Source organism: Cucumis melo, chromosome 7 (assembly GCF_025177605.1).
Source record: "Cucumis melo cultivar AY chromosome 7, USDA_Cmelo_AY_1.0, whole genome shotgun sequence".
NCBI classification, from domain to species: Eukaryota; Viridiplantae; Streptophyta; class Magnoliopsida; order Cucurbitales; family Cucurbitaceae; genus Cucumis; species Cucumis melo.
In genome coordinates, this window is record NC_066863.1 from 16,639,030 (window position 1) to 16,664,784 (window position 25,755).

The 25,755-nt window shown below is 34.8% G+C and overlaps 1 long non-coding RNA gene across 1 annotated transcript in view; it reads left to right on the plus strand.

Moving 5' to 3' along the window:
- LOC127150283 (uncharacterized) overlaps positions 1-25,755 on the plus strand; it is a 43,938-nt gene extending 18,183 nt beyond the window's left edge. The window contains exon 6 of the long non-coding RNA XR_007822517.1: positions 25,651-25,755. This is a non-coding gene — a long non-coding RNA (uncharacterized LOC127150283). The remainder of the gene's footprint in view (positions 1-25,650) is intronic.

Below are 25,755 nucleotides of genomic sequence, written 5' to 3' on the forward strand. Positions count from 1 at the left end.
GTTTGGTGTTTTGTTACATTTATGTAAGTTTGCCTTTTTCTTTTTTCTTTTCTTTCCAACTTAAGCATTCCAATGCTATTTATAAACCCAAATAATAACAATAATATTTATTATTGTTATTTTCTTTTCCTTTTAGGATATATATATATATATATATATATATATATATATATGTAATACCAAAATACATATATTTTTTTACTCCCATTATCTTTCGCCAATAAATTCTTTAAATGCACAAAATCTTATACATTTATAACCATTAATAATAATAATAATACTTCTTTATTATTATTATTATTCTGTCACCAAAATATATATTAAACATATATATTTATTTAAACCATCATTCTCTCTTCTAATTAAATATATCATCTTTCCTCGTCCAATCAAATCAACAATCTCTCTCCTCATGGGTTATCTTATTTTCTAAACAATTATAATTATATTTCGTCATATAATTAACTTTACATTTCCATATTAATTATTTATACAAAACAAAATAATTAATATCATATACCACCAAATATCATATAATTAACTTCTTGGTGGTTACGCGATATGTATTAACTATTCGCTACGACGAACTTCATGTATTAAGACTTAATGCTTATTTTATTGTGGATTCCTTGTGATTTCCCCAAAAAGATTTTCTTAAAACATGTTGCTCACTAAGTTCGTTTGACTTACGTTTTAAGTATTTCTCCTCCCCAAGTTGTTAGGTGTTAAGGTCATGCAAAGGTTAGTTCTGAGGCTGTGTAGCCAAGCTAAGGATGAAAGATAGAGTGTCTCTGTAGTCTTACATAGCGTGCTAATCATGGCATCTCGTCGTGCGTTCAAGGAGTCGATTGGTAAGGTTGTCACTCCTTAATGCCCGAACCTCAACTATATATGTAAGGGAGGCGTGAGTATACTGAAAAGCTAAGGAAGGGTAAGGAAGCACTGACGATTGTCATCCAGCTCGAGGTTGCAGGGCAAACGAGGTAAGGAAGAGAAAAAGAAGCTTCACACCTCTAAGCACCTGCCTCGGGGAGGCAATTGAAGAGGTAAAGAAGGAAAAGGAGCAGTAATTAAAGCGAATGTCGAGTATTAGGGCCAAGAGAGTTCCACCAAGTCTCTTCCACCACATCACGAAAGACTGCACCTTGGTGGAAGAAGGACGCTAGAAGACCAGAGGGTTTAGTTTGTACAAAGTAAAGTGTAGTTTGTAATCTATAAATTGTAAGCCTTAAGTTAATAAAGGAAGGAGTTCAAGTTTTCCACTATGTTATGTTCTTAAGTTGTTTCCGCTCTAAAAGAAGGGAAAGTCTCAAGGCTCAAGTGGAAGAGCTTCGCTAAGAGACAAGAGAAAAGAGTTGTTACGCTTACTAGGCATTTAGCGCATTACTCGCGAGAAGTACAAATGGTAAAGATAAATCAAGCGATATACATCTAGGCTTCTTTACTTATAGATATCATATTGACTCTCTATTTAAGGTGAGCAACATCTTGACACCTAAACACCACACTTGTTTTCCTTTCGGGACACAAATGATTAGAGTCAAAACGCCAGAATGGAGCGTGTTTCCTCATTGCCTTCTATGCATGTTTACCTATGTCCTTGCTACTTATTATCTCGCGTAGTTGACAACGAACGCTAGCCAAGTGATGGAGTCATGCTCAGTTAAACACGATGAGACTAATAAACAAAGAATTCTTACCAAGTACATAACATACACTTAAACTACATAAAACATGTCAACAAAGTGGAAAGTAAAAAAATGGAAAGAAAGAAAATATGCCGAGCTGCAGAATGCTTTTGCATTCTTTGACTCTTGTAAAAGTTAGGGGAAATGTTGGAAGAAGCTTTTCTCTCTTTAAGCTCTCACTCATATATTGGCTGAGGAAGATGATGGAGAAAGAGCAATGTTATAAATGGTGAAGGACTCTAAAATTCATCTTTCACCAACCTCCTTAAGCGAGGGCCTCCTCTATATCTTTCTTCAAGGTGGAGTTGGACTTCTTTTATAAGCACACTTTTTGTGGAAAATTAAATGTTCAAGCTGCATATTCATCCTTGCCTACACTGGCAATTGTCCTTGCCTACAAATGTTAGTATAGAAAGTAGTTGTTTCTTGTCACATCATTCGTAACTACCATCCTTGTCTTCTAGCGAATCATCTCACAGAAAGTTGTACTGGCATCTCACCTTGTGACTCGTGAATCGTCGGTTTTCTTCTTCTTACTGAGTTAACATGTGTGATCCTCGCTTCATTTCTTCTTTTTCGCCAAACCTACATGAAAAATTACTTGAAAGCACAATTAATCAGGCGTGATGACTTATGTAAGGTGCATTCTCTTGATATTACAATTTTGTATTAAAAGCTACATGTTTTGATCATTTATCTCGCGTTTTGACTTCAGTGTTTACCTAAAAGGCCATAATAACTTGTATTCCTACAAGTTATCAGTTGCATCCATAGTGTCTCTAGAATAAGGCGCCCAACCTTATTTATATACTATAGACCATTTAGGTTAGATACTCGAACTTGATCATATTTATGTCTCTACATAAAGTTCATGTTTAGTTAAGATAGCCTTGGGACCATAGTTTATTGGATTCAAGATTCAAGTATTCAATTTCACTAATAATTTATCAATATCAACTTTAATGAATAGATTATGATTTTCAGTTATAAACTACGAGTCTTAGGACATAAATTCTAACAAACACACACTTAGACTAAAACTCCTAGTGGGATAAAACAACGTTGAATTTAAGTGAGAAAAATACATATGAATACAATAAATTAGGGCATATATCCAATAAGCCTCTCACTTGTCCTAGTTTACAAATATCATAGACCTAATTAAACTCTGTAGGTGACCCTCAAACACTTTAGTCATGAGGGCTTTTGTAAAAGGATCAACAATGTTTTTCTCAGAAGATATTTGAGTCAACACAACGTCACCAAGATATACAATTTCACTGTATATAAGATGGTACTTATGTTCGATATACTTTCCCTTTTTATGGCTTCTACATTCTCTTGAATTTGCAACTGCACCACTCTATTCATAATATAAAGTGATTGGTAAATGCATATTTTAAACAACTTTCAAGTCTGTCAAGAATTTCCTCAGCCATATGGCTTCCTTTCATGCATCGCAAGCAGTTACATATTCAACTTTCATTGGAGTCAACTATACAAGTTTTCTAATTTATGCTTCTTCACACTACTGCTCCTCCATTTAAAGTAAATACTGATCCCGATGTAGGACTTTTTAGCATCTTTATCAGTTTAGAAATTAGAATCAGTGTATCTAGTAAAGATCAGATCCTTAGCACCATACACAAACATGTAATCTTTTGTTCTTGTAAGATATTTTAGGATATTATTAACGTTGTCTAGTGATCATGTCTAGGATTGGACTAATACCTACTGACGATCCCTACTAAGTAGCATATATTAGGTCTAGTACAACTTGTCACGCCTGCTCTAATCCACTCTATGCGATGAAATGAGGATGCGACTACCTAGACATTCTACAAGAGATTCTCCACGAAGTAACCTGTCAGACACCTAGTAAGCTTAATTAAAAGATAATCACAAGGAAATATAACGCAGAATGTGAACAGATGAAATGTGGAAATTTCATTGATACTTTGAATATAAGTACATTTAGTACGTTTTCAACAGTCATCACAAAACTACAAATCATGACCAAAACCATACTTGTAATTCTCTCGCGTAGCTACTATATGTTATGTGAGTTGACAGTGGCCATTACCAAAATGATGTGATTAAGGAGGCATGGTAGGCGATCAAGGTTGCAAATCCAACACTGGATGTCCTTTGCTATCTCGGAGAGGTGGGGGGAATAAACAAAATATTTGAAAGGTTTGACGAAAACGTCTAGTGAGTGGGATCTTTTATTAATCATCATAAATCATTCACATTAGTCTTAAAGCTCCAAATCCGTTTCAATAAATCATAGGGTATGAATAATATACAGTATCATAAATAAAACTTTGAGTTTAAATCAAACTAAATCTTATTTGTTAGGCGATTCACAATATCTCAATATCATCAACTATTTTCATAAAGCACTTTGAAAACTATTCCCTTGTTAAAATCTTTCATCATAATTCATATTGCATAGCTTGTATATAGCATATGACATAATCATCTCGCAGAATCATTCTATATGTTTAATTACATCTTTGTAACCTTTCCTCAGCTCAAGCGTTTACCACTCTTTTACCAAGTTGCAACTATACAGTAATCTCAACGCATTTAGCAAGTTCCATCAATTGCACTACGCATAACATGTCTTCTGATAACTTGTAGAAATACAAGTTATTATAGCCTTTTAGATAGAATAATGAAACAAAAAAACAATAGAAATGTGCCAAAACGCGTAGGGAAATACACTTTACATAAGCACTTATGCTTATTTCACCCTGTTTTTAATGTCTTAATGCAAGATTATGAATAAAAGAATAAGCTAGCGAATCGTAGAGGAACTCGCGTTTTGGTAGTTGGAGTTGATGTGACTTAACACAAAAGCAGCTTTCGGCACGAACATGTTTAGAAGTTTAGATTTCTCGCCTAAATCTACATAAAGATGTCTATCACCAACAAGAAAATAGGCTCGTATAGGCCAGAGAGGAGGTCTGAATGGATCCACGGTCTGTGCTTGAAGGGGCTTGACCCTAGAGAAAGGTGGGAAGGAGTAGCCTTTCCATTTTATATAAAGTTTTTCTTCATCTTCTCCAATCAGTCAACGAGTAAAGCTTGAGGTTTGAGTGAAGAAGATCTTATCCTCATTTACCCCAACTTGTAATGTCATTTCTATTCTTTCCATTTTTGTATATCTCTTTGTTATGTATTTTTTGTTGGTTTTTTTTTATTGTGCTCTATAATAACTTTATGGATAATTGATTTATTTTTTAATTATTTAATAAAGTTATTATTTCCATTATTATTCAATTGCATGTTATTGTGGAATAATATCCATGAATATCTTATTATATTATAAATATCCCTAATCGATTATTATTGTAGGAACAATAATAAATTAAGATTGATATAAGTCATAATTGATAATCATAGGATGATTATATATGCATAGACATAAATTGTAATCATATTTTCTTATTAGTGAATATGAATTAGACCGACCCTTTTTTAGATTATTACATAGACATGTGTCATAAATAATCTCAAATAATCGATTCTTTTGATCCTTAGACCTGAGATTATCGTAGTGTCAAACATACGAATTAATCTATTTTTATGCCATCAAATGTTATCTTTAACCAGATAATTATAAAGGTTGTACTCGAATACATTATGAATTATGTAGTTGACAATGATTAATCAAGATGGAATTTATCCCTCACGTTATGGAGAGATATCTCTGGGTCCCTCGATTAAGCGTCACTATAGAAATGCATGGTTTTGCTATAAATGAATTAATAAGGGTGTTAATATCATTTATTATTTCAATATGCTTATTGGTCGATAAAGCAATTAAATTAGATAAGGTGCCTTTGTACATGCCTTATATTCAATTATAGATAATCGCATGATAAAAGGATTAGATCAATAATTATATTAGGTTATGTTGGATCATCGACTTAATTTAATATGAGTAGCCATAATGTCTTGCTAGAGACCAATTATGACTTATGAGCCATAAAACGAGTTAGGGGCCCATTGCCATATTAAATTGTCCTAATGGGTCGCACATGAAAGAACTGGGTCGAATTTTTCTTTAGGCTGGCTAATTAATAAGCCCAATTGGAGAATTTGAAACTTATTAGAAATCCTAAGCTTATTAGGAAACCGTAGGAAGCCTATAAATAAGACCTTAGGGGTCTTATTTTACATACAAGCAAAGATAGTTGAAATTCTCACTTTATGAGGTTCTAGTAGACCCAAATTCAAGGAGCCAAATTTTCAATTCATGTATGGATACTGTCACAGAACACTAGTGATTTCACATCATTTTGGTGAATAATTTCGGAGGATCATCCTTATCAGTATAGTGGTAATTCAAACTTGTAGAGTTACTAACATCGGTGCAAAGGTATGTCTATTCATGATTTAATTGTTTATGCACAATCTGTTGATGTTCTAAGGGTTATAGAAAAACATTATCTTAATTTTGCTGCATCAAGCGCTAGTTCGTTTTTCAACATTTGTCCATATTGTACAATGACCGAAGGCTTATATTCTTTAATACATTGCATATTTATATCAGTTTCAATCTTTCATCTCTTTACTGTTCATCCATCTATGTGTTATTTGTAGTTTAAGATCTATGATAAGTATTTGATAAGAAGGTTAGCTTATATTTCTTATCGTATTAGCAGAGCTATTTTCATCACCTGGACAGTGTACATCACCAACTACTCAAGAGGGTAAGTAGCAATGATATGGCTAACGGGAAAAAAGTGTGGGTATTAGGCGCCAAGTGGTTGTCACCCTTAAACGAAAAGCTTTATAAGTCTTGTAAGTAAAGTGCTATAGATATAGCTTGCTTAATGCAGCTTGATCATTTGATCCCGAGAGGTGAGCAACTGTGGCGTTTAAAGACACCGAGAGGTACTCGCCTTAATCATATGCTCGTTAACAAAGTTATATCGCATAAGGGATATTTTATTGCTTAATCATATGGTAATGCACAGACTTTCCATCACTCTTTCTTTTAGGCAAGTTAGTCCACAACTCCATCTCGCATGCATCTTAATTCCCCTTACACTCTTTCTTTTGTGCAAGCTTCCCTATTGCTTACCCAAGCCTAAGTAAAACAATAGGTTTATCCGGGTCACAATAGGTTTATCTGGGTTATCCAGAGTTGAACATAGGGAATTGATATCAAAACATAGTTCTAAAGTTCGCTATGCTTTTAGGCAGTATAAAAGAATATACAATGTAATTAGTGTAGGTTTAAACTATATCTACTTATCTACACTGGAGTGTTTGTAAATGGGGATAAGATGGATGCGAGATGAATAGTGAACTAATTTTCATAAAAGAAAGGGTGAAGGAAATCTATGCATTACTAGGTGATTATACAATAAACAATCCTTAATGCGATATAACTTAATTAACGTGCTTACCATTAAGACGCGCTCCTCTCAGAGTCTTTAAACGCCACACGTGGTCACTTTTTGGAATCCAAATGACCAAAATGCATTAATTAAGCAAGTGATATTTAGAATATTTCACTTATAAGACTTATAGAGCTTCACATTTAAGGGTGGCAACCTCTCGTTGCCTAATACCTACACTTTTTCTCCTTTCGAAAAACAAATTATGGAAGTTATCTCACTAAGGTGGAGTTTGTTTCCAAATTCCTTCTTGCACGCATTAGTTATATTCTTGCTACTTACCCTTTTGGGTAGTTGGCGATATACACTGGCCAAGTGATGAAATTAGCTCAGCTAACACGATAAGAAATATATGCTAACTTTCTTATCAATAACTTATCATAAGACTTAAACTACAAACAACATAAAAATGGGTGGACAATAAGAAGATGAATGGATTGAAGAGGTATAAATGTACATTGTATTAAAGAATATAGGCCTTCGACCACTGTACAGTATAAAAAAATATAATGTAAAGAAATACAAAAATGGAAAGAATAGGAATGCTATTATAAGTTAGGAGGAAGATGGGAATGAGATCTTCTTCACTCAACCTCAAGCTCTCAATCATAAACTGGCCGAAAAAGAGGAAGAAAGACTTTACAGACAGTGGAAAGCCTACTCCTTCCCATAACTCTTTAGGGTCGGGCCCTTGTAGGCACGAACACTTTTCTTGATGGTGATGGAGTCTAAAATATAGGCAGAATGAGACAAGAAATCTAATCTTCTTAGCATGTCAGGGCTGAAAGCTGCTTTTATGTTGAGCCACATCAACTCTATCTGCCACTTTAGTCTTCTAGTGAACCTCTTCTCGCCTACTAATATAGCCTTCTCGCCTAATCTTCATGCGAGTTCCTCTACAATTCGCTAGCTTCTTCTTTTATTCATAATTCTGTGTTTAGACACTAAAAACAGGGTTAAACATAAATAAAAGCTTATGTAAAGTGTATTTCCAAATATTTATGAATTTACAACATAAGCTATGAGTTTTGACACATTTCTTATGCATTTTGGTCACATTATTCTAACTAAAAGGCTACAATAACTTGTATTTTTACAAGTTATTACACCCCCAAATTTAGAATAATGCATGTCCTCAAGCATATCTCCATATTATGCATGTTCTCAAGCACAATTCTTCCTAAAAGACTCACCTTCCTCCTTGCATTTCTAAACTTCTCAAAATGCGATTAAGTTTTATTCGCTATTTAGAGTTTACTCTCTTTGCATACTTCTTGCTATGAAAACACTTCTAGGTTCAAAACACAGTAAGCTTAATACTCAAAATACCCTTGTTCATTCCCCACAAAAAAAATTATTTTCTAACTTTTAGAAATGTCTAAAAGTTTCAAAAAGTTTTCAATCCTTTTGCTTGGTGAAAGAATTCTTTTTATTCACTTATATACTTGCAATTTGGCATTAAGTGGGAAGTCATAGGCACTCTATAAGTCTATTCCTCTCCTCAACTATAACTCTTATCGCCTCTTATTACTCAACTCTTTACTTTTTTTTTACTTTTGAAGCTTTGCTTCTTATTTTTGGCAAGAGGAGGCAACATAGGAGTTGTTATTTTTAATTGAATGAAAGAATGACAAAAACTTTAAAACTTTAAAACTTTTACACTTTTTCGCTTTTTTGCTTTAACTTTTGTTAAAATGCTTTATTTTAAAACGCCTTGAAAGGATATTCAAAAAGTTTCAAAAGCTTTAGCTCAGACGTCTCACACCTCTAAATTTAGAAGTTAGCGATGTCCTCATTGCAAAAAATGAATGTTAAGATTATTCGCAGAAAAATCTTTAAAAAGAGGTTTGAAGTAAAGCTTGCTCGCCTAGTAAACTTTAAAATTGTTTCATAAGTAAGTTTCCTTAACAAGTTAAACGCCTAAATAACAAATGAAGCTTTATTTCGCATGGTTTATTTCACTGAACTTATAATTGAGATGCAAGGAAATCTTGAACTACTAAACAGGCGATAAACTAAGCTTGCGATAGGAAAAACTAAATGCATAATAATTGTGTCAGTGTATGTACTTGTATTGGAAATGTCATAAATATAAAAAAAATATAATTTATATAAGTCAAAATTAAAAATTTACAAAAAGAAAAGATAACAAAAATACAGAACATCCCATTTTAAGGTTCTGGTGGTGGAGGTGGTTGTTGTGGTTCTTCTGGTGGTGGTGGAGACTGTTGATTCCTCCTAGCTCCAATCGTCGAATCAAAAACACGTCAAGGGTCTAGCTATGTTCTGCAAAACCTAAGGCACTGGAATGTTACTACAAAACAAAAGGTGTTAATATTGTAACAATGCATTGAATTGTGTATCGCACCTCTCAGACAGTTGCTCTATCAAACCAAACAGCGTTTCAGTTTGCTCCCTCATTGCCTAACTTTGCTCCCTCATTGCAAGAAGTTACTTTTGGAACTCCTGATTCTACGTTTTGAGTTCCATCATTTTCTCTTTAAATTGATGTAATTTTGTCTCATTGTTTACATTTGCGTTGTCCATCTTCAACTTTAAATTGCTTAATTTTCATTGACTTCACAAATGTATCTCTTGTAGGTTGCTTTAGCAGTAGATTATATCTTCAATTCCATTCTCCAAAGGCTTGCATATGAAATTTTCCATGAACTTGAAGAGATAATCCTCATCAACTTCGTCTTCTCTCCCTCTCATTGCTTCCTTCCTTTGTTCTACTTGTGTTGAGGCTTCTTAAGCTGACTTTGGTGAAGAAGGGAGGTGTGTCTTGCCATTAACGTCATCCTCTACAATTTCTTTTCTTGTAATGGATAAAATTGGACTTCCCACCCCATCTTCTTGCTTCTCGTTGAACGCATCATCACTAAACGTCGAGGGGTCTACAATAGAATCCAGGAAAACTTCCTGATTTGAGTCTTCTGGGCTCAAGGGTTTATTTTAGTTGGTTTGGTTGGCGACAAGAAGCAGATGAATTTTCTTTTGTCATGGGATTAAGGTTCCTTCTTTGTCCTATACAACCAGGACAAGGTTTTCATTCAACTCTTGTCCAAAGAGGAGAGAGTTTGAGAACTGGTGGCCTTGGAGGATTTGGATTTATGGGGTAAGAAGGATTCTGTGAGCTTCTTTTTCTTCAAACTTTTGATGGACGCAAGTGGCAAGGTTTTCATAGATTCCTTGGCCTTGAGGATTTTGCTCTCTTTGATCTAGAGGTCTCCTCTTCGCCTTGCCATTTTCGTTTTAGTGGGACTTCTTCTTCCTCTTTCTCTTCATCAACTTCCTCATCAACTTTTTCAACCTCAGATTTACCATCTTGTTTGATTTTGAGGCGTTTCAACTTTGTCTTGTTCTTATGGATGACAACTATGCAGTGAACGGTTGCTGCAGTCCGAACCTCATCCTTCACCTCCATTTAAGAAAGTTGCTTTAACGTCGGGCATGCCTTCAAGCTTAATCTTTCAATTAAGTACGAGAAGGGTCTTGATCCACATGGATGATTGAACTAGGATATTATGTGCTTGCTTATTATCTCATCTATGTTCACTGGAAGATGCTTCATTATGCAATAAACCAACATAATTCGCTCCATGGAGATGGTGTTGTCATGGCGAGTAGACATCATTTCTTCTTTACAGAAACCAACCAAATCTTGCTTCTATATTGAGGTTATGTGGGAAGAGCTGATACTTCCCAGTTGCTTTATGTCCCATATTGTTTTAGATCATGCTACTCTCTTCAGCGCGTCTTCTAAATCTCACTCTTTTGTGTCTTTAAAAATGGCATGTTCCATCTCATTCACTTCTAAGCGAAAGAGTTCATTGAATGTGTTTGACCCAAAATAAACTTTCTACCTTTTGACCATGGCGTAGCGTTCTTCTTCATTGATGTATCATTTGTAGAACATCTTCACTATGTGAAGTCTTATTGCGGTCACCCTTGAAAAAATTGTTTCCATCTGAACGCTTGAATGGGTGCTGCAAGGAACCCTGACATGGCTCCTTGATATGGATAGAGCCCCTTCTTTATCATGAATCTTTACTAACTTCGGCATAGGAGAGTGGTCCTTCTGAGTCATTTTCCTCGCCCTCTTCCCCTTCATTATTTTGAGGCTTTCTTTTCGTCTTCTCAACTCGCCTCTTTTCAAATTGCACCTTGAAGGTCTTCTTTTCATTGTGACCTTTCTCTTTTTCTTTCATCTTGGTGCTTCCTCCTCCAAAGGACTTAGATTTTCTATCTCCTTCTCAAACTTCTCGCAATGCTCTTTATGTGACTTTTCCTTGCCCTTGTCATTTTTCACAAACTGGGCCACCTTCTCCACCTCGTTTAGGAGTTCTTCTTGCCCCTTTTCTTTGATTCTTTATTTTATTCCACCAAGGCCTTAATGCCTTGTGCTTTTATTTTTATTTTTATTTTTATTTTTAAAAGCCCAGACTTTACCTTCTTAGTCTTCTCCTGGGTCTTTTTTGCCAACCTCTCAAACTCGATTTTAGTAATACGCGAGGAGGTGCTTTATATTGCGTTTTGTGTCTGTCTCATCACCTCGCCTTCCTTTCTCGCCTCTTCTTCTCTCTTTTTATTTTCTTCTTCTTTCGTCTTTTTCTCAGCTTCTTTCTTCTTCTTCTCATCCTCTTCCTTCTTCTTTTCTTCCTTCTCCTTTTCTACACTTTCTCTCTCAGCTTTTTCCTCTCTTTCTTTTTTTCCCTCTCTTATTTTTCCTTCTGTTCTTTCTCAGCCCTCTCTTTTCTGACTTTTTCAAATCTCTCTCGCTCATCTTGCTCTTTTCACTCTTCTTCTTTTCTTGAAGTCTCCCCGAAGACGATGACGAGTAGTTCTCCTAATTTATCCTCTGGTAGTCAAACTTTCACTCTATTGATCACAATTGTTTTAAGTTCTGTTTCTCCTTTTCCTTGTTCCAACACAGGGCCCTCGAATAGAGAATGCTCAGCTGCTGCATTGGACGGGCTTGCTTTTTCAACATAGGCTTGGTATCTTTTTAGGGCTTCGGTAAGGGATTGTTCTCCAGACATGATTAGTAAGAGATAAAAGAAATATGATCTTAAGGTTTGAAATGGGAGAAGAGAAGGAAAAATACAACGTAAAACGATGATGGTCGAAAAAGAAGGATGCTTGCAACTCAGTGAAGAACTTGCTTGAAGCTTGAGTAAAGAAAGCATTGGGCTAAAAATTTTGAAATTAGGGTTTTTGGTGGGTTTAAATAGGTGTTATTAACCGTAATTAGGGCTTAGGTTACCGATTGTCACGCATCAATAAATGCGAAGTGACTGCCTGACACGGACGGTTCGTTTCTTAATGACCGTGTAATCATTACTTTTAAATTTTGAATTTTAAAAGCGATGAGATGGTTGAAATTCCCTAGAAACCCTATTTATTTCAAATGAAATCCTAAGCTCAACCATCTCGTGAGAAGATTGTAAAGCTAATGCATTTTGACACGAGCCTCCTTGCGGGATGGTTTCATCACGCAAAAACCAAAATCTTAGTAGCCTAATGGTTCCACGAGATGACTCCTCTCTAACTTGAAAATAATAGAAAAGTAAAACTAAAAAATAAAAAATACAATATAATTTCCAAGTATAAAGAATAATCACAAGTATAAATGCACATGAAAGAATACAAAAATGTTTAAGATGCAAATGTCAAGTAAAAAGATGAAAATCTCAAGGTCTTTTAGCGAGAAAGAGTTGTGTCTCATCGTGTGTTGCTCCTCATAGGTTTCCTTGTCACATTACCCTCTCATAAACTTCCTTTGATCATTTGCTATATGGCTTTTTGCGTTGTGATTGCTCATCGCAATAAGCCTCTGCTTCCAATCAATCATCGGAATGTTCAAATGATCTTTCTTGGTTATCGCATAGTTAGTAAAGACACAAATCTTACTAATCTAATTGCGTACACTTTCTTTGGTGCCTTCCTTTGGGTTCTTAAATTTCAACAGATTAAGCATTTGATCTCAGGCATTGAGGATTTCAGTAGTATGCATGAATTTAATTTATTTTGACTTTTATGTTTGCTAAATCGCTCATTGTTCGAAAGATACACTTAACCTTAGGGTCGATTCAAGCAATCACAGATTACTCTAGTACCTTAAACCTCTTCACGTGTTCTTCGGTTGAATGCGTGATTCATGAATGTTAAGTGTTTTTCCTAAAATCAAAGTCAAACCCTACCCTAGTATTTGAAAAATCAATTTCCTTGGTAATAGCACCAAAATCTTGTTTGTTGAACTGTGTTTGTTCCGGACTTAGTTGGGTGTAAACTCTATATTTCACTCTTCATAATGTGTCATTGATACAAGATCATTGCATGCAAAATGCTCCGTATCAATCTCTTCATTACATATATCTGAGCCCTTATCGTGTGCAAGCTCTCTTATTTCTTAGCCAAGTGTAAGTGAAACAATAGGTTTATCTAGGTCATCTAAAGTCGAACACAGGAATTGATAACAAAACATAGTTCTAAGGTTCACTACGCTTTTAGACAATATAAAAGAATAGCTACACAGTGTAATGAGTGTAAGTTTAAACTATATCTACTTATCTACACTGGAGAGTCTGTAAAGGGGGTTAAGATGGATGCGAGATGGAATAGTGAACTAACTTGCATAAAAGAAGAGGTGAAGGAAAACTATGCATTACCAAGCAATTAAGCAATAAACGACCCTTAATGCGATATAACTTAATTAACGTGCTTTTGATTAAAACGCACTCCTCTCGGAGTTGTTAAATGCTACACATTGTCACCTTTCGGAATCCTAATGACCAAATTGCGTTAAGCAAGTGATATCTAGAGTGTTTTACTTATAAGACTTGTAGAGCTTCATGTTTAAGGGTGGCAACCTCTCAGCGCCTAATACCCACACTTATTCTCCTTTTGGAATATAAATGATGGAAGTTATCTTGCTAAGGTGGAATTTTTTTCCAAACTCCTCCTTACACGCGTTAGCTATATCCTTACTACTTGCCTTCTCAGGTAGTTGGCGATATACACTAGTCAAGTGATGAAAATAGTTCAACTAACGTGATAAGAAATATATGCTAACTTTCTTATCAATAACTTATCATTAGACTTAAACTACAACTAACACAAAAATGGGTGAACAATAAGGAGATGAAAGGATTGAAGAGATATAAATGTACATTGTATTAAAGAATATAGGCATGCGGCCACTGTGCAATATAAATAAATACAATGTAAAGAAATACAAAAATGAAAAGAATAGGAATGCAAGATCTTCTTCACTCAGCCTCAAGATTTCACTCATAGATTGACCGGAAAAGAGGAAGAAAGACTTTACAGATGGTAGGCTACTCCTTTCCACCACTCGTTAGGGTCGGGCCCTTATACGCACGAACACTATTCTTGATGGTGATGGAGTTCTTTATATATGCAGATTTAGGCGGAAAATCTAATCTTCTGAGCATGTCAGTGCTAAAAGCTACTTTTATGTAGTCACATCAACTCCATCTGTCACTTTTATCTTCTAACGAACCTCTTCTCGCCTACTTATATAGTCTTCTCGCCTAATCTTGTCGCGAGTTACTCTGTGTTTAGACATTAAATATAGGGTGAAATAGGCATGAAAGCTTATGTAAAGTGTATTTACAAATATTTATGAATTTACAACATAAGCTACGCGTTTTAACACATTTCTTATGCATTTTGGTCACACTATTCTACCTAAAAGTACAATAACTTGTATTTTTATAAGTTATTAGAAACACTTTTATAAGAATGAGAACCACTCACAGTTTACAATCAACTAGCTCTTTCGCCTAGCCTTCTCGACCAAGAGTTTCCTTGCACTTACTTGCAATCCTCATCGAGATCAAGCTCGTTTTAAGTCACTGAAAGTCTTAGATGTTTCCTTAGTTCTTTCTTAAGGAATCTCAGGTATAAGCAACTTCAAAATGGCCGCAATTTCTCTATTTATAGGTTTCTCCGATGAATTTTCCCATGTTGGAATATTGCCTTTGTTGATACTGAGAAGTGGTCCAATCTTAGAGTGTCATGTGTTTCTTTCCATTCCTTATCCTTACTTTGCATTGGGTGACAAGGTAATAGCAGTCATCTACTTTCTAACATAAGAGTCACGTCATTGCCTCTAGGTGAGGTAGCTCAAATTGCCCAATTGTTTGCCACGTAACCCCTTCGCATAAAGACTTTCCATCGCATAACCCTTATACGTATCTGCCAAATCTTGTCTTGACATCCATCTACCAAATCTCATAGTCATAAAAAGTGGCAATGGATTTATTCTGATCGACTTAAGTATGGCAACAGGAGAGAGTTTCTTTATAGTCTATTTCCTCTGTTTGGGTATAACCCTTTGCATAAGTCGAACTTTAAAAGTCCGTACTTTACCTACTTGATCTCATTTTCTCTTGTAGATCCATTTCAACCAATTGATTTTACATCACTTTGTTGATCTACAAGATTCTAGATAAAATTGAAGTACATAGACTCCATTTCGAGGTTGACGGCTTTGATCCATTAATCACGGTCTACATCATTTATTGTTTGTTTATAGGTTAATGGATGCTCTACGCCATCATCGGGTATGATGACTCCAGTTTCAGTTAAATTCAAGTAGCTAGTAGATTGATGAACAAACCTCCCACTAGTCGAGGCACTCTCAACTCTTGAGAAGCATGTGATTGAGCAGATTTTCTAGTTTTATCAACTACTTTAGTAGATGAACTAGGTTTATCTTAAGGGTCTTTGGAAATCTCATTTAATACTAGTTTACTGAAAGGTTGATGATCCATGTTGTGGTCTTCCTCTAAGAATGTGGCATTTATCGATACAAATACTTTATTTTCTTGAGGATCGTAAAATAGACCATCTCTTGTTTCCTTTTGATAACTTGTGAATAGGCATAATTTTGAACAGCGTTCCAATTTATTAGGATTTTGCACCAAATCATGTGTTGGGCATCCTCAAATCCCAAAGTGATGTAAACTTCCTTTACACCGTTTCCATTGCTCATAAGGTGACTTTGAAACACTTTTGGAGGGAACGTTATTCAAAATATAGATAGTAATTGTCACTACAACATATCCCCAAAAGGAATCTGGCAACTAAACAAAGCTCATCATAGAATGAATCATGCCCAACAAGGTTCGATTTCTTCTTTTCGGCACATTGTTCTGTTAAGGCATACTAGGTGCATAGGTTTGTGACTGGATTCCATGTCCTATCAAATAGTCTTAGAATTGTAAGTCCATATACTCTCCACCTCAATCTGATCGAAGTATCTTTATTGTTTTACCTAATTAATTTTCAACTTAAGCCTTATATTCTTTGAACTTTTCAAGTTTATTAGACTTGTGATGCATTAGGTAAACATGACCAATTCTTGAATAATCATCAATGAAATTGATGAAACATTCAAACCCTCCTCGAGCTTTGACATTCATTGGTCTATAGAGGCTGGAGTGTACGAGCTCTAAAGGTACTTTGGCTTTAAGACCTTTTCCAGTAAAAGATCTTTTGGTCATTTTTTCTTCAAGATAAGATTCACATGTGATGAAAAAACGAGACATGTACAGAGGAAGTACGAATCAAAAATTACTCTAGATGCATCTAAACTAATTTAGAAGTTAACATGCATAATAATCTGTAGTTAAAATAAATTAGGATTAAGAGAAATACATACCTTTGAAGCATCTCAATCCTTGATATCTCCTCACAAACACAAACTAGGACCACCATTAGTGTTAGCCTGCTATTCTTCAGACTTAGAACCGAGTCGTGTGACACATTAAGTGAAGAAAAACATGAGTGAGATGGAAAATGGAGGATGAAACCAACAACTTGGTTAAGTGAGAGAGGAGAGAAAATTTAAATAATTTCTCAAAATTATCAAAAGTCTCAAAACAAATTTTATATAAAATTTACATGCAAAATGCATTAAAATATTTCATAAAAAAACAGCACCTCATTCTCCACTTAAACTTAATGGGCAATATGTTTACATCTTATGTAAACACTTGTTCCACTAAGTGTTAGTGGGATTATCCAACAAAATATTGAATTTTCCCACTAACTTTAGTCCAAGGGCAATATGGTCATTTGACAAATTAAGTCAAAGTCAAAAGTCAACATTTTGACCTTTTACCATTTTATCGATCTTAAATAATTTTGACCTCCCGAGCAAGAATCCACATTCTTTTTTCAAAAAAATTCAAATCACATTTGAATATAATGTCAGTCAATGTTTGACTTTTCAAACTCAAAAGTCAACCTTTTGATTTTTCACAACTTTGACCATTTCCATCAATTTCGAGCTTCCGAATATGAATCCATATTCATATTTTTAATATTTAAATCATATTTAAACATAAAGCTCTATAATTGGTGGCTATATCACATATATTCATTAGTTTCTCTCTTTACCTAATTCGAACAATTCGAATTGTTCCAACATATTGTTATAAGTTAATTCCATATGAGCTAGTAAGGAAACCTAATAGACCTATTGATCACGGACTCCAACGATCCGTGTCACACCCCCTTTCGGACTACCTGCTACCTTAGACTGAAAGATGGCGTAAAGTCGACGAACAATACTTTTCTGTACCTGTATCTGTCGACTCTGTTTAAAACTTTCATGTGATGAACTTGCCAATCTAGTATATAAACTATTATACATGCAACAAAACACAGCGGATCCTAGGGTAGTCAAACACACACATGAAGTGTACCTCGAAATTTACTGATTTCACGAGTAAACCTAAAGACACCTTAATCAAAATATAACCAACAAAAATTTACACAACTGCAGCTCCTAAAGCTTATACAAACTGTGGAGTATCTATAACATACAAGGATGATATACATCATAACACAACATACTCTATGCCCAACTCAAAACACATACTGGCAATCGATGACAGAGCTTCAATAGACTAAGGCAGTCTATCAGGTACCGGGAACTCGATCTCTACCTGGAAAATGGGTAAAACGTTTTGAAAAGGGTGAGCTATGAAGCTCAGTGAGTGACTCAGTTTAAAACTATGCATTTAAAGATAAGAGCACGTGAAAACTTTACACATATAAATCTGTTTATACAAGTCGTAAATGTAAACGTGTAGTAGTAAGAATAGCTTCCTCAAATACTCAGCATGTTCCTCATTGAAATCTAGCAAGGCATATCAAGTATATCGAAGCATTTTAACTAACATGAAAAATCTACGTTGTGTAGGGTACACCCAGTACAACAATGTTTACAAGCTCTACGATGTAATGGGGCCCGCCTAGCACTCCCATTGTCTTTGTCGTAGTGAGGCCCGCTCAGCACTCACGACAACATCGTTGTTACGGAGTACACTCAACGTCAACAAGGGAATCTAACCAGTGTGCACACGGTAATCTCTAGCCTCAGGCTCAAGATCTCAGTCATGTAGTTAATGAAAATTTCATAAATCATCTAAAAATATTAAAACATGCCTGCTTATAAATTTTACACAAAGCTCGAACTTTACTCATCTCTTTCGTGGAAAACTATAGTTGTTTTACATTTAATATCTACGTGCTAGCATAAATTTCTTTAAGAAATCTAGTCTCCAAATGTATACTTGAAAATAGTCATGAAATTCAAATACCTTTCATGGCTTCGTAAATAAACATTTATCGCATTCAATAATAATAACAGTTATGGAAATATTTCAAAGTTGGTTTTCTCAATCACCGTCCTGGGCTAGATCCTTGGTCTATAAGCTCGGTTTAATTCTTCTTAGCCTACCAACAACTCAACCGAGTATTAGAACTCAAAAAATTCTGGTTTTCTAAAGAAATACATAACATGTCGCACTAAAGATGACGCTCATGAAAATAAAACTTAAGAAATAAAATCCTATTTCAACAACTCTCTGAAATTTCAAAATTTCTAACATAAACTTCAAATGACTATAACTTCCTCAATACTTAACCAAAATGAGTGTTCTTTATATCAAAATCTTCATTTTGAGATCCTTTAAAACTTACTTAAAGATATGTACATCTGATTCTCTGTGAATAAACTCAGATAACCCTCGAAACAAAACAACTTCAAGAATCATGCGCACACGACCTCTTTAACTTGTCCCTACAATTTAACTGATTTTTAGTCGTTTTTGGTTTACGATTTCTGCATGAAAGTTGTAGTAAATTGAATAAGATTTCCAACCATATCAAATAGAGATCCTAACTCCATCGGTACACTCTAAAATAAAGGAAAAACCAAAGACCTCCTGATTTTGGGTGAAAACCAACTTCCCTATTTTCTTCATCAAAAAGCACCCAATGAATATCCGAATTTGCTCCAACTTTCTTCATAAAATTTGTTTGAAAATGAGTTAAATTTCAGTAAATGTAAACTTCACCTCTTAATTCCTTTTGAAGAGTTCAAACCAAATTAAAAACTAGTGATGTGCAGAATGAACCAAGATTCAGCCATGGATACACTTTGCTTGAGTTCTCCTTCTCTTCTTCAACCTCAAAATTCTAGTAAAATTTCTCTTCTTCTTTCTTTCAAACTCTCTCTTAAATGTTCTCTGTAAATTGAAGAAGGAAAAAAATGGATGTTGGATGAGAATTTTTCTTCAAAATGTTCGGCAGTGAAGGGAAGAGAAGAAGAAGAAAAGAAAAAATGAAATTTTCTTCTCTTTTTTTTTTGTTTTATCCTTTCTTTTCTTTCTTCTCTTTAATTTAATCAATAAAACCATTTAATATAAATATATATATATATATATTTACACTTAATTTCCATTTTCTTTTCTTTTCTTTTTCCACATTTAAAGAAATTAAACCAAGAAAATATCGGCTTTACAATCCGAGATTAACTGGCTAAATCCTTTTAGATCGAGTTAATCAACATTCGTTAACTAACCGATCATTCCATTATATTTTCACAGTTGCACTCCCACACTATAGATATATTTCTATCTATCTGATATAACCATGATCAGTAAGTTAATTCTTCACAAGTTGTTCGTAACCTCGGTTGGGTCAAAAATACAGTTTTACCCCCGAGACTACATCTTTTCCTTAAGTCTCACCGATCCACTATTGAACAATTGATTTAAGGTCCAACCTATAAACCGAGTTCCACTCGGGCCAATGAGAGGGTGGGATCCATTGTTGAAGACTTGAAGTTAGTCCTTAAGGGAACTACCCATCAACTACCCCTAAAATGGGTAGGAGTGATTTTCGTCTTGTATCCTATGTCCCTAGTCATCCACCCGGTCATACCCCAGAGGCTTATTGGGCCAGTGTCGTTGAGCTATCCTCATCTATGCAGATCTAAGGATAATACCATTTGAACAGAAGTTCATGTTGGCTCAGAATTAAGATTAAGTTACCTAGATCATCATAATCGAAATAGTCAGTCTATATAGTCAACAGTGTTATAACTTAAAAGTGACTATTTCATGGTTCTAGTCTTATGTAAACTCTTTACATAGGATGCCCTCACTCCCATGTCTCTACATGAACGATTCAGGATCACATCGTTTGTACTAACTACAGAGCGAGTCGTATCCATAGTGTTCCCGAAATAAGGCGCCCAACCTTATTCATACACTATAGACCTTTTGGGCTATATATTCGAACTTAATCCACATTTATGTCTCTACATAAAGTTCAAGTCTACACTAGATAGCCTTGGGACCTTAGTTTATTGGATTGAAAATTATAGTATTCTATTTTCACTAATAAGTCTTAATAACCATTTTATTGAATATGATATAATTTTGAACAACAAACTACGAGTTTTAAGACATAAATTCCAACAACATGGAGGTAAAGAGTGATCTTCTAACTGATTTAGAAGTCCACTCTTAACCAATCTTCGAATCCCATTGAAAATTATGTGAACAAGTCTTAAGTGCCATAAATAAGCATTAGAAGAAACTTTTCATCTTCTATTCTGAGTTACAACTATTTTAAACATTTAAGTATTAAATACAGAGTTTGTGCTAGTTGATCTTCACTTATATAAGTTGTTTTCAAGTATTACAGAACAAATTTGAATACCGTTACTGAAAATGATCACTTTATTAATTTCAAAAGATACTTTATACATTTATTTCAAAATACAAGAGATAGATATTAAATTTCTTTTCATTTGAGGTACATACAAAGCCTTCTTAAGTATGATATATCTTTCTCCAAAATACAACTTTAAGACCACTACTACTTCTGCTAAGACCACCTCTTTTGCTCAAACCATTAGAGTGATCTCACCTTCTGAAAGCCTTTTCCAAGAACTATTCTCCTGAAATGAGAAGCAAATATGGATAGTGGCTATTAAATCTAGTATTTAGGTTGAACTTTCATATTCCACTAAACATGTTTCAACAACTAGTAAATCATATTTACCTTGTGCTTCCTTCTCCGTTTTTTCCTTAGCAAGGTATTTTGTACAGTTCCTTTTCTAGTGCATGTTTAGGCCACAGTGGTAACATTTACCTTTTACTGCAGCTTTCTTCTCCTTTCTCGTCTTGGGAGTCTTCCTCTTACCCTTCTTCAATTAAGTGTTTGGTTTTGATGGTCTAGCTTTAGCTTTAAAAGACGATCCTCTTATAAACGTTTTTTTAGTGGTTGCAACATTTGCTTCCACTTCTTTTCCCTTACTCAAGTGAGAGTTTGGAACCATTGAAGCTCATTTAGAAGGATAGTCATATTGAACTCTATCTTGTCTAAAGATGCATTTGTCTAAAACGCTACAATACTCTTCAAAAGAGATTGTAATATAAAGCTAACCTGACTAGCCTCATCAATGGGTCCACCATTTAATTATTTTAACGATGTTGAAGTGTATCATCATGTCCAGCACATGTTCTCTAATAGAGATCTCTTCCTTCATTAGCTTTGTGTAAATGTGTTTAATTGCTTCATGTCTTAAGGAGTATGACGACTACCCGAGCATCTCCCTTAATGAATCCATAATCAATTTAGTCGTGGTTAAGGATTCATGTTTCTTTGCTAAAACATTAGTCATGCTGACAAGAATCTAGACATGAGCTAAAAGTTAAGACTAGTATTATGCTTGTGTTTGATTTCCATGTCGTATAATAGTTGTCATTTAGTTTCCCAAAAGCCAAAAGTTAAACTATTGAGTTATTCATGCTAAAAAGATAAACATAATCCTTTTTAGGTATAAAACGATAATCATATAGAAACCAATCTATTTTAGCAATTACTGATAATGTACCCTTCATTATTTGTATTTTGCAACGATATTTCATAGTTTTTAAAATAACCTCCATTGTACGATAGTCAATTACTCCTTCTTTGAACCAAGACAATTTTTACTACATGCTAACTCTACAATAACTTTTTATTCCTTATAGCACTTAGTTATCGTTAATTTCGTCGAGAATGTACTAATTAACAACTTAGTAATTCTTGTAAGTGTAACCTGTCATTTTCAGATCTTTGGGATCGAAATCAATATGCTCCTAAAAGTAGAAAGTCAATATGAAAATCGATCTAAGAAAGTCTATCTATATTTTGGAGTTTGTTGTGCTTCGATTCCTATAATACAACCCTCTGAAGGAAAGGTTGCTCCAGGGCAGACAAGCAAGCGTATTATAGGAATCTCAAAGTGTAACCTAATGAAAGAGACCGTGGGATGTGTTGTCACATATCCCTCACCTACTCACTATGAACTACTTCCCCTATTCACCTTGATGGACTTGGTTGATTCTTTTACTTTAGTGTTGGGCTTAGGTTTAAGTGCTGCTTTGAATTGCATCTTCGTTGAGTACAAGTTTTCCTATCGCTTGCCCAAAGTGTAAGCGAAACGATAGGTTTCCTAGGTAAGCCAGGATCAAACATAGGGAATTGATATCAAATCTTAGTTATAAAGCTCACTTCTTCATCTAAGCAGTATAAAGCCTAAACTATATAGTATAAAGTAAATGTATGTCTACCTATCTTAATGTTTACACTAGAGATTCTGTAAAAGTTGATACCAATAATGGAGAGATAGGGATGACTAACTTGTATTTAAGGAAAGATGAAGGGATATATCTGCACTACTAGGCGGTTAAGCTCGACAGCAATCCTTAATGCAATGGAAACCAATTAACTATCTTCCAACTAATTAGGCGAGCACCTCTCAGTGCCTTAAACGTCATAGTTGCTTGCCTCTCAGGATGTAAATGATAAAGCCTAGTTAATTGACATCTATCTAGAAGTTGTCACTTATAAATTCATATTGCATCTCTTTTAAGGGTGACAACTTCTCAATGCCAAGCCACCACACTTGTTCTCCTTTCGAGATACAAATGATGGAGGTTTAATCGCCAAGGTGGGGGCTTGTCTCCAAACTCCGTCTTGCGTGTGTTAGCTATGTCCTTCCTACTTACTCTCTCGAGTATTTGGCAACAACGAAATACAAAAATGGAAAGTAAAAAGAGTGAAGGATGCTACAAGTTAGGGGAAAGAAATGGTGGACTCTTTCTCTATTCTCTCTCTAAGCTCTCACTTACAAGATTGGCTGTAGAAGAGGATGAACTCCTACTTACTCTCTCGAGTATTTCATTTTTTCTTTTCTTCTTCTTCTTCTCTTCCTTTCACCGCCAAGATTTTTGAAGACATCCAAGTTCCATTTTTTTTCTTTTTCCTTCTTCAATTTGTAGAGAACTTCTAAGAGAGAGTTTGGAAGAAGAAGAGAAATTTTACTAGAATTTTTAGGTTGAAGAAGAGGTGGAGAACTCAAGCAAAGTGTATCCATGGCTGAATTTAAGTTCATTCTGCACATCACTGGTTTTTAATTCGGTTTGAACTCTTCAAAAGGAATTAAGAGGTGAGATTTACATTTACTGAAATTTAACTCATTTTTAAACAAACTTTATGCAGAATGTGGGAGCAAATTCGGATATTCATTTGGTGCTTTTTGATGAAGAAAACAGGGCAGTTGGTTTTCAATCGAAATCAGGAGGTCTCTGGTTTTTCTTGTATTTCAGAGTGTATCGGCGAAGTTAGAATCTCTATTTGGTATGGTTGGAAAGCTTATTCAATTTACTACAACTTTCATGAAGAAATTGTAAACCAAAAACGACTAACAATCAGTTAAATAGTAGGGACAAGTTAAAGAGGTCGCGTGCGCGCGATTCTGGAAGTGGTTCTGTTTTGAGGGTTATATGTGTTTATGCACGGGGAATCAGATTTATATGTCTTCAGGTAAGTTTTAGAGGATCTCAAAATGAAGATTTTGATATAAATAACACTCATTTTGGTTAAGTATTGAGAAAGTTATAGTCCTTTGAAGTTTATGTTAGAAATCTGGAAATTTTAGAGAATTGTTGAAATAGGATTTTATTTCTTAAGCTTTGTTTTCGTGAGCGTCATCTTTGGTGCGACATGTTATGTATATCTTTAGGAAACCAGAATGTTTAGAGTTTTAATACTCGGTTGGGTTGTTGGCAGGCCGAGAAGAATTAAACTGAGCTTATAGACCAAGGATCTAGCCCAAGATTGTGAGTGACAAAACCAACTTTGAAATATTTTCCATAATTGTTATTATGATTGAATGCGATAAATGTTTATTTACGAAGCCATGAAAGGTATTTCAATTTCATGACTATTTTCAAGTATACATTTGGAGACTAGATTTCTTAAGGAAATTTATGCTAGCACGTAGATATTAAATGTTTGGAAAGTATTTAAACCACAATATTTTAAGCAAAGCATGAATTAGTATGAAGTTTTGTTTTAAGAACTACAATTTTCCACGGAAGAGCTGAGTAAAGTTCGAGCTTTGTGTAAAATTTATAAGCAGACATGTTTTAATATTTAAAGATGATTTATGAAATTTTCATTAACTACATGACTGAGATCTTGAGCCTGAGGCTAGAGATTACCGTGTGCACACTGGTTAGATTCCGTTGTTGACGTTGAGTGTACTCCGTAACAACGATGTTGTCGTGAGTGCTGGACGGGTCCCACTACGACAAAGATGATGGGAGTGCTGGGCAGGCCCCACTACATCGTAGTGCTTGTAAACGTTGTTGTACTAGGTGTACCCTACACAACGTAGATTCGTCATGTTAGTTAAAATGCTTCGATATACTTGATATGCCTTGCTAGATTTCAATGATGAACATGCTGAGTATTTAAGGAAGCTATTCTTACTACTACACATTTACATTTACGACTTGTATAAACAGATTTATATGTGTAAAGTTTTCACGTGCTCTTATCTTTAAATTCATAGTTTTAAACCGAGTCACTCACTGAGCTTCATAGCTCACCCTTTCCAAAATGTTTTACCCATTTTCCAGGTAGAGATCGAGTTCCCGGTGCCTGATAGACTGCCTTAGTCTGCAGAAGCTTCATTATCGATTGCCAGTACGTGTTTTGAGTTGGGCATAGAGTCTGTTGGGTTGTGATGTATATACACCCTTGTATGTTATAGATACTCCACAGTTTGTATAAGCTTTAGGAGCTGTAGTTGTGTAAATTTTGTTGGTTATATTTTGATTAAGGTGTCTTTAGGTTTACTCGTGAAATTGGTAAATTTTGAGGTACACTTCATGTATGTGTTTGACTAGCTGTGTTTGACTAGCCTAGGATCCGCTGTGTTTTGTGGCATGTACAATAGTTTATATACTAGATTGGCAAGTTCATCA